This window comes from Ambystoma mexicanum, chromosome 10 (genome assembly GCF_040938575.1).
Source record: "Ambystoma mexicanum isolate Mex_15411 chromosome 10, UKY_AmexF1_1, whole genome shotgun sequence".
In the NCBI taxonomy this organism is placed as follows: domain Eukaryota; kingdom Metazoa; phylum Chordata; class Amphibia; order Caudata; family Ambystomatidae; genus Ambystoma; species Ambystoma mexicanum.
Window position 1 is genome coordinate 1,252,506,596 of NC_090932.1, and position 17,255 is coordinate 1,252,523,850.

The window sequence follows — 17,255 nt, forward strand, 5'->3', positions numbered from 1 at the left end:
TCTAACCTTTCAAACCACTTGGAATTTACATTCCAGCTACTATGGAGACAGTTCTTGGAAAACTACACCCCACATCCTTCTTCAGAGATGTCATTCCTGTGAAGATAATTCTGGAGAACCTCCAAGTATTTGCTCCATTTCTAACCAGATTTGTTTACTCATCTTTTAGGCATAACAGTGGACCCAATGTTGTCAAAGAAGTCACTGTAACTCCCCTTGAGACATGCCTAATATCAGATCAATCACAAATACCTACATTTTGCTTAAAATGATTGATACAATTGTTAGTATAAAACTCCAAACACATGTGGAAGCCCGCTCTCTATACCTTACATCATGGCAATCTGGTTTTAGAGCACATTAAGGTACTGAACATGCACTATTGGATTTACAATCCAATATGTTATACATTATGGATACAGAGAAGTCAGGGATACTGATTTTACTTGACCTATCAGCAGCGTTTGATCTACTTGATCATGGCCACCTTCTAACTGCCCTGGCCACTGTAGGTAAATGCTCAGGGAATGCTATCCGATGGGTTTGATAATTTCTCAGTAACATGAGATCCGCCGTGCATTGGGTTAATGCATCATCTGCCTCAGCCCCAATATGTTTCGGTGTTCCACAAGGAACATGCATGTCACCAGCGTTATTCAACATCTACATTAAACTACTCTGTGATATTATTGTCAATATGGGCATGCAATTTACCAACTATGCCGACAACACGCAATTATTGTTTTTGTTGAATGGGACATATGAGACAGATACAGATAGGTTGAATCTCATCTACCAAACTATTAAACAGTGGATGTCATCCCATTAGAGGTGCCTTTCCAGCAACAAAACTGAGCTTATGATATTTGGGTCTCCTCAAGCCAGGAACAAACTTCCATCTGATTACGTAAAGTTTACTATTGAGAATCGGCCTATTCCTGTGCTGGAAAGAGTTGAAATACTAGGTCTACTTGGAGGCCTTAATGGGAGCAGACACACATGTCAATTATGCATATAAAAAACTCACAATATAATCTAAAGCTCTTGAGGCAGATGAAACCATTCCTTTCTGAAAAAAAGCTATTGCTTTAGCACGGTCCGCGGCGCTCCAAATAATTGATTACTGTAATGTTCTTTTGGGTGGAGCAAATAAAAACTGCATTCACAAACTTCAGGTTATCCAAATTCCGCATTGCTAAATCACATACATCTGCCATAAGAAAAGAACTACCTTGACTTCCTGTGGCTGCTCAGGTGAAGTTTAAAATTCTCACTTTAACACACAAATGCGTACATAGCAATGCTTGATTATCTTAAAGACAGTCTGACCCTACATGAGCCGAAGAGACCTCTAAGTTCTACTGGCGCCTTATTGCACTCACGTCCAAAATGATGTCCTGTGCTGGATGTACTATATTCTCTTGTGTCTTGGTGTGCACCCTGATGCCTGCAGGCTGTTAGCATTTTAGAAAAAAAATACATATATTGTTTTGGGAAGGGTGCTGCAGTGGCACAGCTACAAACATTACACCCTATACTTAAAATGTATAATTAAATAGGTACAGATAACCAGTGCCTCATTACCTGTGCCTGACAGTATGCTTAACCTGCAATCAGTCTTCCTTTATATTTAATTTAGATTCGAGCTGTAACATAATCAAACCACTAAAAATCAATATGGTACTCTTATCAGCACTTGATTTTTCTCAAAATGTCTTTGTGCCTCTGCCAAATCATGTTTTGCTCCCACCGCTTCTTCAGTGCATTCAATATGCCTTTTAACTAAAGCAATATTAAAATACTTTGCTACATATAATACATTTAAGGGCTTGTATACAGTCATGAAGCACTATTCCAATAATCTTCAATGTTGATTTTATAGTTCCCTGTGGCTGATCCTTTTGTCCTTCTTATTGATTTCAATTATGCATGATTGTTTATTTTAGTTCCTGGGTCTGGTTCGAACATGCATTTAAAAGCTGAATCTCCCTACACTGAGATAGTCTATATTCAATGCAGTGCAGCAGAAATGGGCAAACAACTGGTGCCATGAGCAGCAGATAAGGATTGAGGAAATGAAAATACACTCAAACAAGACTGACTGAGAAGGTATATGTGTTAAGTGCAATGGCCTTTGGGAAGGGAACCAAAAATATGTAAAGTCTTCAGACAAGATCCATATCTGCTAATCCCTGACACAGGATACAAAATGCTGCTTGCCACTAGCCTTTGACTAATGATGTAAGACTCTTGGCGAGTAAGACATGATGTACTGTGTGTATGTATAGAATTGAGGTAGCAAGTGCCTTTTTATGGCTGGCTAGTAGTTTGTAACTTGAATGTTTGCCCCCTACCTAACAGCTTCTCCCGAGTCCTAGAAGCATTGTCCATAAAAAAGCATGAATACTGAAAGCCTGCTTTTGCCCTGGTTTCATATTTTTTGCCGTTGCACAAAGCTCTGTGAGCAACTCAGGAAGAGATCCTTACCTAACAAGGGGCTAGCAAGACTGCACACCTGAGATTGGAGTCACTGTTCTCATAACCAGGGATGCAAGGAGTGACCCCCACGTCCCACTTTCCTCCTCATTCCAGTGAAACTGCTAACACCAGGGCCCCAATAGCATACCATGATCCAAACCTACATAGAACCAGTTGGTGTGGGAGCTTTGACAGTGCCACAAAAAACGGATATGCGTGTATATGTATGTATTTGTGTATACATGTATATTTTACTCCTCCTTTCTTAAACTGTTTTGCAAGATGTTTGTTCTGTTAGAGATTTTGTCAGGGGGCTATACCTAATCTTGTGGTATTCTCTTATGGTGGTAAAGTGGTATGGTGTTATTATGGTAATGCTGCCTTTAGAGTAATAATGCTCCCCTGAAAATATTCTAAAACCTGTCTTTCATCCCACGTAAACTCTAAAGGAAAATCACCAGACTTATAACACTTTAAATCTTGACAGTGTCACCTGAAACTCCAGGCGACTTATTTACAAGTCTAGACTATTGCCTTTGGCAGATCATAAAGCATTTTCCATTGTGAATAATTCACCATTCATGCATGCATCATACACTTTTAAACTTACTTACTATGAACACCAAAATGTATTTTATGTTTTGCCACCTGTGGTAAAATCTATTACCTCCTTTGGCACACCGGGGCTCTTACCTGTAACTTTACACCCTCTTTGTCATTGGACACATTTATACACAGAAAACTCAACACCACTGTTTAAGTTTTAAAAATGTTTGTGTTTATATACACTGTTATTAGAATCTATTCAGAGAACATGTCGTGCGGTATAAGCATGAGTACTAAATAGAACCTCTACATTAGATTACATGACCAGTTTGTATTCAAGAATAAACACCCACAGTTCTTATCTTACTGCAGACCTTGTGCTCTGATAACATTGGCTGCAGACACAGATTGAGAGAGAGAATAAAACAAGAAAGGAAAGCACGAGAGCAAGCCAACTTTCTTTTTTTTCTTTTACACTTTCAAAGCAATATTAATTTCAAGTACTAAAAGGCATTATTCATAAAAATGACCAATTGATCCTGACTGACTAAAAAAAAAAAAATAAACCCATACATCCACCTCACTTTGTAACTTTATATTCACCTGGCACAGAGAAGACTCTGTGTCAGTTGGGAGCAATTGCAGTGTTGCGACCTCCAACGAGCCGCTCCCCCATCTATCGGCTGTCTCCTCAGCTTGCTGACTGCCCACCACATGATTCTTGCCATTCTCGTGCTAATCTCTCTGCTGTTTGTCTCTGAACATCTCCCCTCCACCCTCTCTCTCAGCCACATTTAAAGCCTCCTGCTGCCATTCAAACAAAATCCTTCCCCTTTCTAAATCATACCACTGAACCAGAGGTAGTATTACTGTTGGACAACAAAATTATACTTTTCCCTTCCTTTTGGCCCTGGCTTAACAATAATGCCTCTCAGCAAAGCACATTCCATTTTTGCAATCTGTGCCATGCCACAAGAAATCGCACAGCCAGAGAATGCTTGCATGTTTTAAATTCATTGCAGTAAAAACACTTCAATTTCGACCTGTGAACTGGGCCAGCTTTGCACTGCATTGTTAAACACATGTTATAAATTATGGGGTAAGGGTGTTAATGGATTAGTTAAGATTAGCATGTATGCAGTGAAAACCAGACAGATGACCTGTTTACCCTCAACTCTTGGCATCTTAAACACATGCTCACTGCAAGAATGTGCATTTCCATTTGTAATGTCCACTAGCCATTTGACGACTGTATTCTCCACATGAAATCCCTTGCCACTGTTTACTGCCTCATCTGAATGTAATGTCATGGCTCACTTACTGCCTCCATACACAATATCCCTACATATCTCTCCCTTTTTCTACTGTTGTGATCCCTGTGTCAGCACAACAGTAGAAAACAAAAATAAGCTCTTTAAAATATGTACATCACAGGACGTTTCTCCTTTGCCATTGTCATCAAAATCAGAATCAACATCCTCTACTTAATGGTGAGAACAATCAGCCATCCCACAATCAAAACGATTGGAACTGCCAGAATGACCAAACCTCTCTCAACCCAGGTCCCCAATTGAATGTATTTCCTTCCATCAAACCCAGGCTGCTCTCAGTGATATTATCCTTTTTTTCATTCATTCTAATGGTATGCGCCTTTTTATGTTTCAATAGAAATTCTACATCTGGATCAATGGGAAATGTACTTTTCTGAAAGAACTCAATGTTTTCTACCTTTCCCTCCCATAAAGCATCATCAGCATGAAACGGAGCCAATCCCGCTAATGACACCACTGTATCCTTTGGAACAGATATGTAAAACACACTATGTTTCAATTGTTTCACAATAAAAGGCCCATGGTTAGGATGAGTTACTGTGTAATTTTTAGGGAGGTGCTCACCAACCATTTATCCTTAATCAACTTAGTTTGAGCCAGTTCCTCAACCCCGGGATTACTAATGACCATTTCACATCCCCCAGATACCCCAGGATCTGATTTCAACCCACACATTGCATCTGCCACATCAGGAACAAATGGCTTCGCCAGACATATATCATTTTGTTCTTTGAATTTTACACAGGTATCCAAATTTGGAATCAGATAAATATCAGGTTCCCAGGATTAAAACACTTTCATCTCTGGAGTGTTGATATATTTCCCAAAACCAATTTTGTCTGATAGATTTACTCCGGAGCAATGTATGGGATGCATAATAAAAACCCTATTTCCATCCTTTCCATATTTATGTATAGAGGCATTGCACTCCCCATCTCGAAGGCGATCTTCGCCTGCACTATTTCCACTTCCCTTTGTGGAAACTTAAAAATGTTTATTGTAATTGCATGGCAATTTCTCTGAGCCTTCTCCTTCCACAGCTGCACCCATTCTCTCACTTGGTCCGATGCAATTACTGTTTCATTCAAAAACCTTTCAATAATGAGGTCAGGATTTAGGCTAATATACATATTTTGTTAAATTAATCTCCTGTTTCCCTGGTGCCTCCTCTACTGCAATCCCTGATGCTGGTCCGGGCTCTATCACAACTTGTGCTTCTGTGACCCTAGTACTTGGCACGCTCAGCACTAACAGTACCATGATCGACCAGTCCTCATATCTAGTAATTATCTTCTATCTTCCTGAAGATTTTGTCTTCACCCTTGTTCTTCGGTCTGGGGGGCTTTCCTGGGGCCTCCATCCTCCAGGGATCCGGTGCTCCAAGGATCCGTTGCTGCCGGGGCAATCAATTATTTATCTAGGGTAAAAATAAAAATAAACTAATTAAGTACCCGGCACAATACCGTTTTCATCCCTCTTCTGCTGCAATATATGAAAATAAAATTGGATTGTCATTATTATTATGGTGACTCCATGGCTATTAGCCTGCCACGCTGGAATACCTGAAAATAAGTTTATGATTATACAATTTAGAACACACATCTCACATCATTCAACCAGAACACTTTCAGGAACATACATTATACAGATCATAGTTCTTTTTTCAGAACCCCTTATCATTTTCCATGTATTCCATGGTTTACCTTGATTGTCCAATTAGCAAAATTTTCACTCTATACTCATTCTTTTTTTTCAACTAGCCTCACCTTGTTCAAGCCTTCTCACCTCATGTTTCTTGTGGAAAGGCTTGATTTGATTTAGATAGACAAACTGCTCCACTGTCATTTTACCCTCCTTCTTAACTATTTGTTACACCACAGGGGAGACCTTGTCTATTATTCTAAAGGGTCCTTGCCATGCTGCAAGAAACTTATAGTTTTTATGTCTGCCCGTCCCAAAGTTGAATTTATACATTTTATCTCCCACCTTGTATTCCCTTACAGATGTCTTCCTATCATAATACGTTTTTGCACTATCAGCGGCCTTCTCCAGATTCCACTGCACAAAAGCAAATGCATGTTGTAAGTGCTTCCTCAACTCTTCCACATATTTGTGAATTAACTTCCTTTCCTCTCCTCCCCCCCTCGTGTTCCCTCTTCACCTCCGCAGGGCATAACTCTGATCTGTACCCCTCCCCGGAAGTCCTTCAAGGATGGCAACCTTCTCCACATTGCCACTCTAAACTCTTGCTCTGCTGTCAAACATTCCTCTGACATCTGTCACCTTCTAGAGGAACTGGACCTTGATGTCCTCGGTCTCACGAAGACATGGTTCACAGCCAGCTCTGTCACCAGCTTTGACACACTCCTACCTGACGGTTACAAGATCATCTCCTTGCCCAGGCCCAACTGTGCTGGGGAGGGGAGGGGTGTGGCCCTTATCTTCCCTGAGTGGATTCCTGACACTGTCACTCCTACGCAGACCTACTCCTCTTTTGAATGCCTTGTCTTCTGACTCTCTCTCTCTCTCTCTCTCCTAGCCATTCCCTTACTGTGGCTACTATCTATCTGCCACCCAGTCAAATTTCCTTCTTCCTCTCTGAGTGGGCGGACCTCTCCTCGTGTCCTCAACCACTCATCTCCTCTTTCTTGGAGACTTCAACATCCACCTGGATGCCTCCTGTCCGCCCTCTGGACACTTTTGCAACCTCTGCGACTCTCTCTCACTCTCTATTCTCCCGTCTGGGCCGACTCATTCTGCAGGGCACACTCTTGATGCTCTGATCTCTTCTGACCTTCCCCTCTCTGTCCCTCTCTCCACTCCCCTCTTCTGGAGTGATCACTTTCTCTCATCCTCCCACCTCACCTTCCATACCCCTGAGGCAAAGCCACCTTCATCACTGCCACTCTCCTTCTCGGTCAGCCGACCCATGAAGTGCGTGTCAGATGAGGCTTTCGCCGCCACCTTCTCGCTCTCCCCTCCCCCTTCGGCTGACTCCCACCCTGACACAGCTCTCCACTCTCCACTCTTCTATATCTGCGACTATTGATATCCTGGCCCCTGTCATAAGAATCCGTCTGAAGCCCAAAGGCAAATGTAACTCCTTTTATGACTCGGATCTCGTCACCCAAAAACGCAAGTGCAGGGTGGAAAAGAGGAAATGGCGTGCTTCATGTTCATCCTCTGACAAACTGGCAAACTGGCCTGCCTCCTGCTCCAAAGGCAATACCGGCTCTCCGTTCTCACCAAGAAGAGAGCCCTTATCCAAGCCTGCATCTCTGCAGCATCTAACAATTTGGGCGAACTCTTTAAAATCTGCAAGGAGCTGGCCAACCCTGCTACAGTCTCTACCTCTCCTGTCCCCTCACAGGCGCTCTGCACGGCACTGGCCTCTCACTTCATTTAAAAAACTCAGGAAATCCTGTCCTCACTCTCCTCCTATCACCTCCCTCCCTCTATTCCCTGCTCTTCCTCTAGCCCTTCTGCAGCCACCCTCCTCCCTCCTTCTCTGCCTTTCCCCTTTTCTCTGCTGTTGAGGTTTCCAGACAGGTCCGATCTATGAAAGTCTTGTCAAAACAGGTTCACCCCTGTTCCTCCAAAACTATCAAGGACCACATTGATTCCCTGGCTCCTGCCCTGGCTGACTTCTGCAATCACTCCTTCGCCTCTGGAGTCTTCCCATCCCCCCTTAAGCACTCCCTTGTGCACCCTCTTCTTAAGAAACCCTCTTCCGACCCCTCCTTCCTGGCTAACTATCGCCCAATCTCCATCACTCCCTTCCTGGGCAAGCTCCTGGAGAAACTGGCAATCTCCCAGCTTAATCCCCATGCTGAATCTGTTGGTAGTCTTCATGACCAACCGTCTGGCTTCAGAGCTGCCAGAAGCACGGAAACTGCTCTCCTGAACATCCGTGAGGACCTGCTCTCGAACCTTGACTCTAACACTCTATGTGTTCTCATTTTGCTCGATCTCTCTTCTGCCTTTGATACTGTCAACCATGCCATCCTGCTCAACCGTCTCTGTGATAACCTGGGTATCACTGGTCAGGCTCTGGTGTGGCTGACCTCTTTCCTCTCCAATTGACCTTCCCGGTCCAACTGGGGTCCTTCCTCTCCGACATCTTTTTCTCTACCTGTGGTGTCCCCCAGGGATCTAACCTCTCTCCCTGGCTGTTCAACCAGTATCTGGCACTCCTTGCCCACTGCATCGCTGCTCTCTTCCCCAACTTTCAGTGCTATGCGAATGATACCCAGCTCATTTTCAGGCTACCCTTGGCCTCCTCCTCTCCTTCCCTCATCTCTGACTGTCTGTCTGCTATCCACGAATGGTGTGCCACCAATGACCTCTGCCTTAATGCCAGTAAGACTGAGATTCTACTCATCGGCACACCCACTCCCTCCTTCCCTGTAGCTCTCTGGCTGGCCTCTCTTGGCCCTCTTCCTGCTCCTACCTGCAAGGCAAAAAACCTCGGGGTCATCTTCGACTCCACACTCGCCTTCTCTCCTCACATATCTGACGTCTCTAAGAAGTCACACTACCAGCTTCACCTCCTCAGAGGTATTCTTCCTTTCCTCTCCTTCCCCCAGAAGCTCACTGTCTCCAGAGCCCTGGTTCTCTCAAAGCTGGACTACTGTAACAGCCTCTATTTAAATCTGCCTGCCTCTACTCTCCGCCCTCTGCAACTCATCCAGAACAGGATTGCAAGACTTGTCCTTGGCCCCAAGCCCAGGGGCCGTATCTCTCCAGGACTGAAATCTCTACACTGTTTCCCAGTGGCTGCGATGATTAAGTCAAAACCCTCTGCATTGTCCACAAGGCCTTCTGGGGCCTGGGGCCTAAATACCTTCAACTCTCTCTTCCTAAATATCTTCCTTCTCGAGCTCTTCGCTCATCTGCCACCAACTCCCTCAGGGTCAGCCGCTTCTCCAAGCAACGAGTTGGGGGTAGATCTCTCTCCGCGGCATGGGCCTCCCTCTGGAACAGCCTTCCTGCCTCCCTGAAACTTGAGGAGAACCATCTCCGGTTCCGGAAGCACCTCAAAACCTTCCTCTTTGCTTCTACTTTCTCTCCCCCTCTCCCCTGCTAAATTCCTGACTGAAACTGCACTGAATCTGCAACTGGGCCACTCTCACCGATCTTGGTTCTTTGCCCAGCCACTCTCCCTTGCACTGCCTCCCTGGCAACCCTTGCACTGCAGGACTGTCCCTGTATCCCTACAGCCCCCCTTCCCAGCACTTGTCTGCACTTACCTTGCACTTGCCACCAGCTGGCCCTTATTATTTATCTTTATTATTATTACTAACCCTGTACTGCACTTTCCCCTCTCCCTTTCCCCTTGCACATTTCCCTTCCCCTCTACCCATGCACTTGCATGATCTGAATGACACCTGGCCTAGTAGGATCGTTGTCTGTCTTCCCTTTGTTCCCCCCTCCCTGCCTCGTCACGCCTTGAAACACTTCTGTATAGGTGTGTTACAAATGCCATATCATATCATATCAATTGTGGAGGCATTTACAAGTGTTTGCTCCTGGGTCCTGTGTTGTGGCAACACCATTTTTCTTCCAGTTAGTACTTCATGAGGGCTGCGATTTGTAGACTAAACAGGAGTCGATCTGATGGCCATCAATACTAAGGGAAGCTGAAGGTCCCAACTAGAACCTGCCTCAACTACAAATGTCTTTAATATGTCAACAATCAACCTATTGTTCCTTTCCACACCACCTAAAGAAGACAGCCGATATGAGATGTGTAGTTTCCTCTTCACACCCAATATTTGCCAAATGTTGGTCATTAATGCACTAGCGAAATGACCACCCCTGCCTGACTATATACTTTAGGGTAACCCAAATCTTAAAAAAATATGATTTACCAGTAACATAGCTGTCATTTGTGCTCTGCAATCAGGTGCTGGAATGCTTTCCACCCACTTGGATATTAGATAAACCACTGTTAACAAATATTTATTTCCTCTGGCTGATCTTTTTACAGGCCCAACATAGTCGATTTGCATATCAGACCATGGAAGGGTCAAACCTCTTTTCATTAATGGGGCTCTATGCATAATTGAAGCTGGTTGAAATTGTGCATATACTAGACACCCTCTTGTGTATAGTTCAACATCTTGGGATCTATGTGGCCAATAGGTGTAATCTTTTAAAATGTCCAAAGTTTTCTGGGAGCCCTTGTGTCCTGCAGTTATCGCATCATGGGCATGATGTAACATCAGTCCCCAAAATGACAAGGGCACCACCCACTGGATCTGATCTGTTACAGATTTGCTAATCATCAATCAGTCTTGTAACCTAATTTTTGGGTTTTTTTGCTTTTCAGCAATACTCTCAATTCTTCTTTCCCTTTACAATCATTTTCAGTTAGAAGATTTTGTTCTGCATCTACTAAGTGATCATAAAATATGCCTAAAATTGGATCTTCTTTTTGCACTTTGATCAGGTCCTGATCTGGGATATCAGAACTCCATTGCACTACAGGCTGTTAAACTTCCTTTTGAGATTTGGAGCGTGTTATCGCATATGCCTGTACTTCATCAAGTAGGTGTTTAATAGGAAACAACTCTTCCATCATTGCTCCATTTTTGGCTAACTAATCTGCTTGTCATTCCCCTCCTTGTCCTCACCGGGCGTCTTTAAATGGCCTCTGAATATTTTCCAATGTATTATTAAATCATTTTCTGACACAAGTTTGTTTATGGCTTGAATCTTCTTGCCATGTTTAAGTGTTTTTTTGTTATATGTGAGCATACCTTTTACCTTGCAGCAATGTAAATATTCCACAAAACTGTTTCATGCATAATTAGAGTCAGTCACTAGAACTATCTCTTTGAGTTTGTTTTCAACTGCGGTAACCACTGCTTTTTAAATGGCAGCTAACTGTGCTACTTGACTACTTCTAGACGCAATCCTGATGCCCACTCTTGGGATGTTGTCACATTTGAAGCAGGTATTTCCTATTCCTGCTACCAGATCCTTTTCTGTGTTATTTTCCACAAAGTATGCTCAGCCATTTACATGCACTATCCGTGAATCCCCATATACAGCCTCATTGAATGCTTTGTGGGGAGATTGTTCAAATTCATTCAAATTGGGTTCTATTTCTGCTTCATTGGGTGCACATTCAGCTGCATAATCATGCAGATTGGTTATCCCTTGGGCAAGTGGACTCTTTTTGTTTTGTCCATATTTTACTTCCACGGGGAACCCCTGCAATGCCAACGTCCAGGAAGTATTTCTGGACTGTGCCAAATTCCCTGATCTAATGCTCTTACTTTGCAGAAACTGTAGGGATTGGTGGTTGGTTTCAATAATCACTCTTTCTCCTTGAATGATGGGATGGAAATGCTGTAATGCCTAAAAAGTGGTTAGGAGTGTTTTTTCACATTCACTGAACTTAGTTTCAACCTGATATGGTGCCTTGCTAGCATATGCAATAGTTTTGTTATTTACATCATGCCTTTGAGATAACACTGCTGTCATACACTGATCTGTGAACCCTATTTCTACAAATAAATCCTGGTTCTTTATGGGATACGCCAAACATGACACCTTCATGAGACATTCTTTCAGCCTGGCCACCGCTTCACACTGCTCCTTTTCCCACTTCCAGGGAACACCCTGCTTTAATAATCTGGTTAATGGTTTTGTAATTTCTGCATAATTCTCATTAAATTTCCTATTAGAGCCTGTCAACCCTAACAAGCTCTCCAATCCTTTCAAATTAGTAGGGTCTTTCAATTTCTGTATTGCTTCCACCTTTTTCTTTTGTGGATTCAACCCATTCTCAGTCACCTCATGACCCGAGAAGTTCACTTTCTTTTTACACCATTGTGCTTTCTGTAAAGACACCTTGGTTCCCGCCAAGCACATGTCTAATCTCATTGAAATCACTATTCAGATCCTCATTTTTAATTAGCACATCAACTACATAAACTATTGTTCCCCTTTGTGCTGCATCTGGGAGCGCCTTCCTCAAAAATATTCAGAATTCACTACCACTATTGACATATCCAAAAGGTGTCCGGGACCATGCACATTGGGATTTGTCAAAAGAAAATGCAAACAAGTTTTGGATATCTTTAGCCAGTGGCACACACCATTATCCAGTGGTAAGTTCTAATGTGGTAAACACCTTTGACCCGTGGACCTGTGCGAGACCCTAATCAATAAATGAAAGTGGCCACCTGGAAACAGGCACTCTCTTGTTTAACTCTTGTAGGTCTGCACACATACGCCATTGGCCATTAGGTTTTAACACACCCGAAATGGGAGTTTTTGATGTGCTATGAATGGACCTAAAAATTCCTCTGGATTCTAAATTCTTAATTATCTCAGCTAGTGATTCCAAACATGCCAGAGGCAACTGATATTGACGTACAAATACTGGTTCCATACCATGTCCCTCTGGTAAAGTGGCAACATGCAAATCGGTTAGGCCACAATCATACGCGTCTTTGGCAAAAACCTCTTCAAATTCCACAAATATGTTTCTCAACTGATCCTTCTCTTCTTCATTTGTGCATGCATCAGCAGCCTGAACCTGCTGTCCTACCATTTTTGAAAATTCTGGGAAGTCCTCTAATTGAGGAACCTCTGTGTTCTCCTCTAACCGTGTGGTTGTATCTCTTTGTAGAGTTGACACATTTAAATATTTTGGAATATTGACCTCCATCTCAATATGCTGCTTTTCTGTTTAATTTTCATTTAAATCAAATAGGATGCAATTATCTTGGTGACAGCACACTCTCTCACTTGATTCATAAGGATACACAGACTGAATTTGAAATATTCCTTAATGTTGAGAATCCAAAGACTCTGGCACTTCACCCTGTGCATTCAAATATCGTTCAGGGATATTCCCAATTTCTGCATTACTGAAATCTGCAGTATAATGAGATTTTTGTATTGCCATTCTTGACACTGAATTCTCCTCCAAATGAATTTCCTGGCACCCCTTATTGTCCACCAGGATTTTAATAGGTCCATCCCCAATCTCTACCAGGGTTGTATATTCACATTCTAGCCCTTGCTGCCTCATGGATTCATTTAGGCATTTTAATAGGTCCATCCCCAATCTCTACCAGGGGTGTATATTCACATTCTAGCCCTTGCTGCCTCCTGGATTCATTTAGGCACACAAATGCATCAGAATCTTTCATCTGTTGTCCCTTTCTGTGTTTTAGGGCTATTATAACGTGTCTGGTAAATGCAGGGATGGTACTGTCCTTTCTCACCCGTAGTTCAATCGCATATGGTACAATCTGTGCACAATGATAAGCTTGCCTCTTGTCTTCAAATTCAGGTGCAGGTCCCCCTAACCTGGACCACACTGTGTGATTAAGGAGGTTGAAGGCAAGCGTCCCCAGCCAGCACGATCCTCCCCACAATGAGAGACAATGAAGGACTCTCCCAAATCGGGAATAAGGCCAAGACAGAGTGCGGGTGAGCTTAAATGGGAGTTTATCAATGAGAATATGGCATGCAAAGAACTCTGCAACCTCCGAGAGCGCTCTGTCTGACAATCGCAAAGACAGGCGTATATATTTACAAAAAACGTCATAAGAACCTACACTCTATAGGGGGCACAAGTTCAATGGGATTGGGTGGCGACGACTAACAATAGGTGCTGCTGCGATGTGGTTGGCCGTGGCTGGAGAACGTCACTGGTCAGCCTCGTGGGTTGGGCTGGGCCTGGCAGGTTGGCAGAGTTCATCCGGGCGGAGTTGTTGTGCCATCGCAGCCAGTGTCAGAGATGAATGTCTTTTCCTGACTTATTTGCCCTAGGCCATGCACACCGCAGTCATTCAGTCATTTCAATATTATCTTCTTTAGTAAATCTTCCAATAGGTTATTCTACAGGTTAATGCAACACAGGAGGAATGTACCTTGTGAGGGGTCTGGCGGTAATACGTCAGGACATGGTTACCAGAGTCCTGTTGACCAGGGCCATAGGTCGAGGTGCTAAGCTTCAGGGCCTGGGACGGGCGGTACAGGTCTTTCGGTCTTGTTAGAAGTTGTTATGGATGTGCCGCTGTGTGTTGTCAAAGTGTTGGGTGTCCTGATTGCACAGGGCCATAGGTCTAAGATGATCCGGTGGGTTATGGGGTTTACGAGGGGGCGCCTTTGGAAGTGGGTGTTCAGGCAGAGGTTTACTGCTGTGCTGTAAATAATGCAGGTGGCGGGCCGTGGCCTTGGGTGCTGCAGAGGGGGCTACAAATCTTTGAAGCGGCTCCAGTCTGGTTGGGGGAGGTGGAGTAGCGCAGCGCGGGCCTCTGCTCTCATGTCTTGGCAGCCTTCGCAGGGTGGGAGGGGGAATGGCCTTGCATGCATTTCACAAAGGTATCTCCCTCGTGTGTTGCCAATTTTAGGTAAAAACATCACAAACATTTGAACACTCTATAATACTTATTCAAATCATTTTGAAACATGCATTTAAACTTTGCTGGATGTGTCTCGATTATACCCAGTCTGAGCACCTTATTCATACACTATGTTTTAACAACTACAGTATTTAGTTATATGCATATACATTTGCAGTAAGTGAGGTAGTATTGGGGGTTGGTGGAGTACATAGAAAGTAACTCGCCACTGTACGTGGCGGAGGTGGCACGTGAGGGGCTTAGACATACACGTGTCACGAGTGCATTCTCGCACACTCTTCACATGTGCCCGTGGTATGGTTACATTCGTTTTCTTGTGTACCCTAGCAGCATCAGTTCAGTTGTGGCGCGGGACCGCGGGGCGCGGGGCTTTCGATGATACTTATGAAGAATAATCCGCCGGAAATGCTTTTATCATTTGCACACCACTGCAGGGGTGTGTGTCCTTCACGGCTGGTGTCATGTACGATAATTACACAATTTCACAGGTTTCTTTAGTAAGAGTGGTTGTATGGAGAGGATACATGTGTTAAAAGTGATTTCTTACATTCATATTTGGGTACCTGTCTGCTTTCAGCAGATGACCATTCTACAGATCTTCCCATCGCCCAGGCCTTGCTGACCGGGTCATTGTGGGAGTAGTGATACACTGCGGAAGGTGAACTGTTACAATGTTAATGTATTATGCTAGATCATGCCCGTCTTGTTCGTGGGAACCGGCTTGCAGCGGATCTACCATGGTGCTGCGGAGACAGGGAGGACTGAAACTTTCTGAAGGTGGGGGCCGCGCTACAGCGCGCTGAGCTCACACCATCTCTAGCAGACAAAAAATGGTTTCTGAGGCCTAGCTAAATTTAATACGTGCGGGCAATGTCTTCAGCAGGTGAGCCATCCACCACCTGGGCCCTGGTGGTAAGGAGGGGACGCCCGATGAGCCATGGCCCTCACCTGGGGTGGAGATGCAGGCCAGGGGGGGTCCCTTGGACCACCCCTCCCCTACATTTCCCCCCTTTCATTACTTAAGTAACGAATACTTTAAGTCCTCCAACCTCCTACATTCTTCTTCGTCCATCACTGCCTCATCCCATGCAGGTGTGCCTTTTATGGGCATCCATGCTCTGCACACCCCTCGTAAGCTTTCCCCTCTTCTGGCATACTCATCTGGGGTGCAAGTCAGGGAGATACATCCGCCATCTCCCGCCAAATCCACCCACACCTCCTGGTACCATTCTAATACACCGGGCTCTCTAATGGTGGTGTGCCACGCTTTATCTATGATATCTTTGTCGTGATAGATAGGCACTAGCTGATATCTTGGTGTGTCATCTGCTCCTGTTTGCACCTGCACTTCCTGCATGTTTTGTATTGTCCCACGAGTGTTGCCCATTGTCACCATCATCATTGCACCATTAGGTACTGCGTTAGCACAACATCGAAGGCCCACCTGGCACAGGCAAAAAATTAAAAGGTGGAACACCACAGCTGGCATCAAAAATTTCACAGTTGTTCCAAGCCATGAGGGGACCCAGGAGAAGAAGTTATCGAACCATGTACTGTCTTCTGCTCCACCTTCCATTTTCATTTTTTCTCCTAGGTTGTGGACTGCCTCGATCACATGGGACAGGGAGCCATTTTCTGCGTCTTCAGAAGGTACGAAAGTGCAGCAGGCACTTCCTATTTTTCGGCAAACACCTCCATCCATTGCCGTCAACAGGTCCAGGACATGCCTGTTTTGCATAGTCATCAGTCGTAAAGCCCTTAGTTCCACTTTGATTACATTGAACCCTTCTTCAGTGTTGTTCGCCAGCTGAATCAGTTCCCAGCGTGTTATCTGGAGCCATTTTGCATTTGCTCTTGCTTGGACACTTGAGACCAGTGAGGCAAAGAATGTTTCTGTTGAGCTGAATAATCGATATTTATCTGGGATCTGGGCCAATAGTTCTGATGATTTCTTTGATATGTAGTTTGATGCACGTCTGTTACGGGTAAGCACTTCTCCCTTGCTTCCGGAAGATAGGACGTACATTTGCGACTCCGCAGTTGGCTGGGCTGCACTCTGTTGCGGGCGTTCCTGTGTCTTTTTGCTCCCGTCGATGTGGCTCTCCGGTATTACCATTAGGGCTGAGTGTAGAGTGGCCATTGAGCAGCTGCCACTCCATGACGGGGGGAGGTGTAGGTATGCCTGGTTGCCGCATACCCAGTACGTGTCCATAAGGGCCGCTGTCCCTTTTCTCAGATCTGGGATGGTGAGGGTCTTGTTACAGCTCTTGTTTGTTCCCATGGAGGTCTTCCCCTCTCCTTTAAAACATAGTTCATAGTCTATTTCGCTCTGTAGTTTGAAGGGTTTTTCAACGGCGGTTACCCAAGTTAGTTTTGAAATGTGTTCTTTCCATACTGGTGTGCATGTTTCTTCTATCCACTGCAATTTCTCTGGTGCCACACCTCTCAGTGCTTCCGCCTTGCACATTACTTTTTCATCCTTCCACTTGTTATCAGAAAAAAGTGTCCC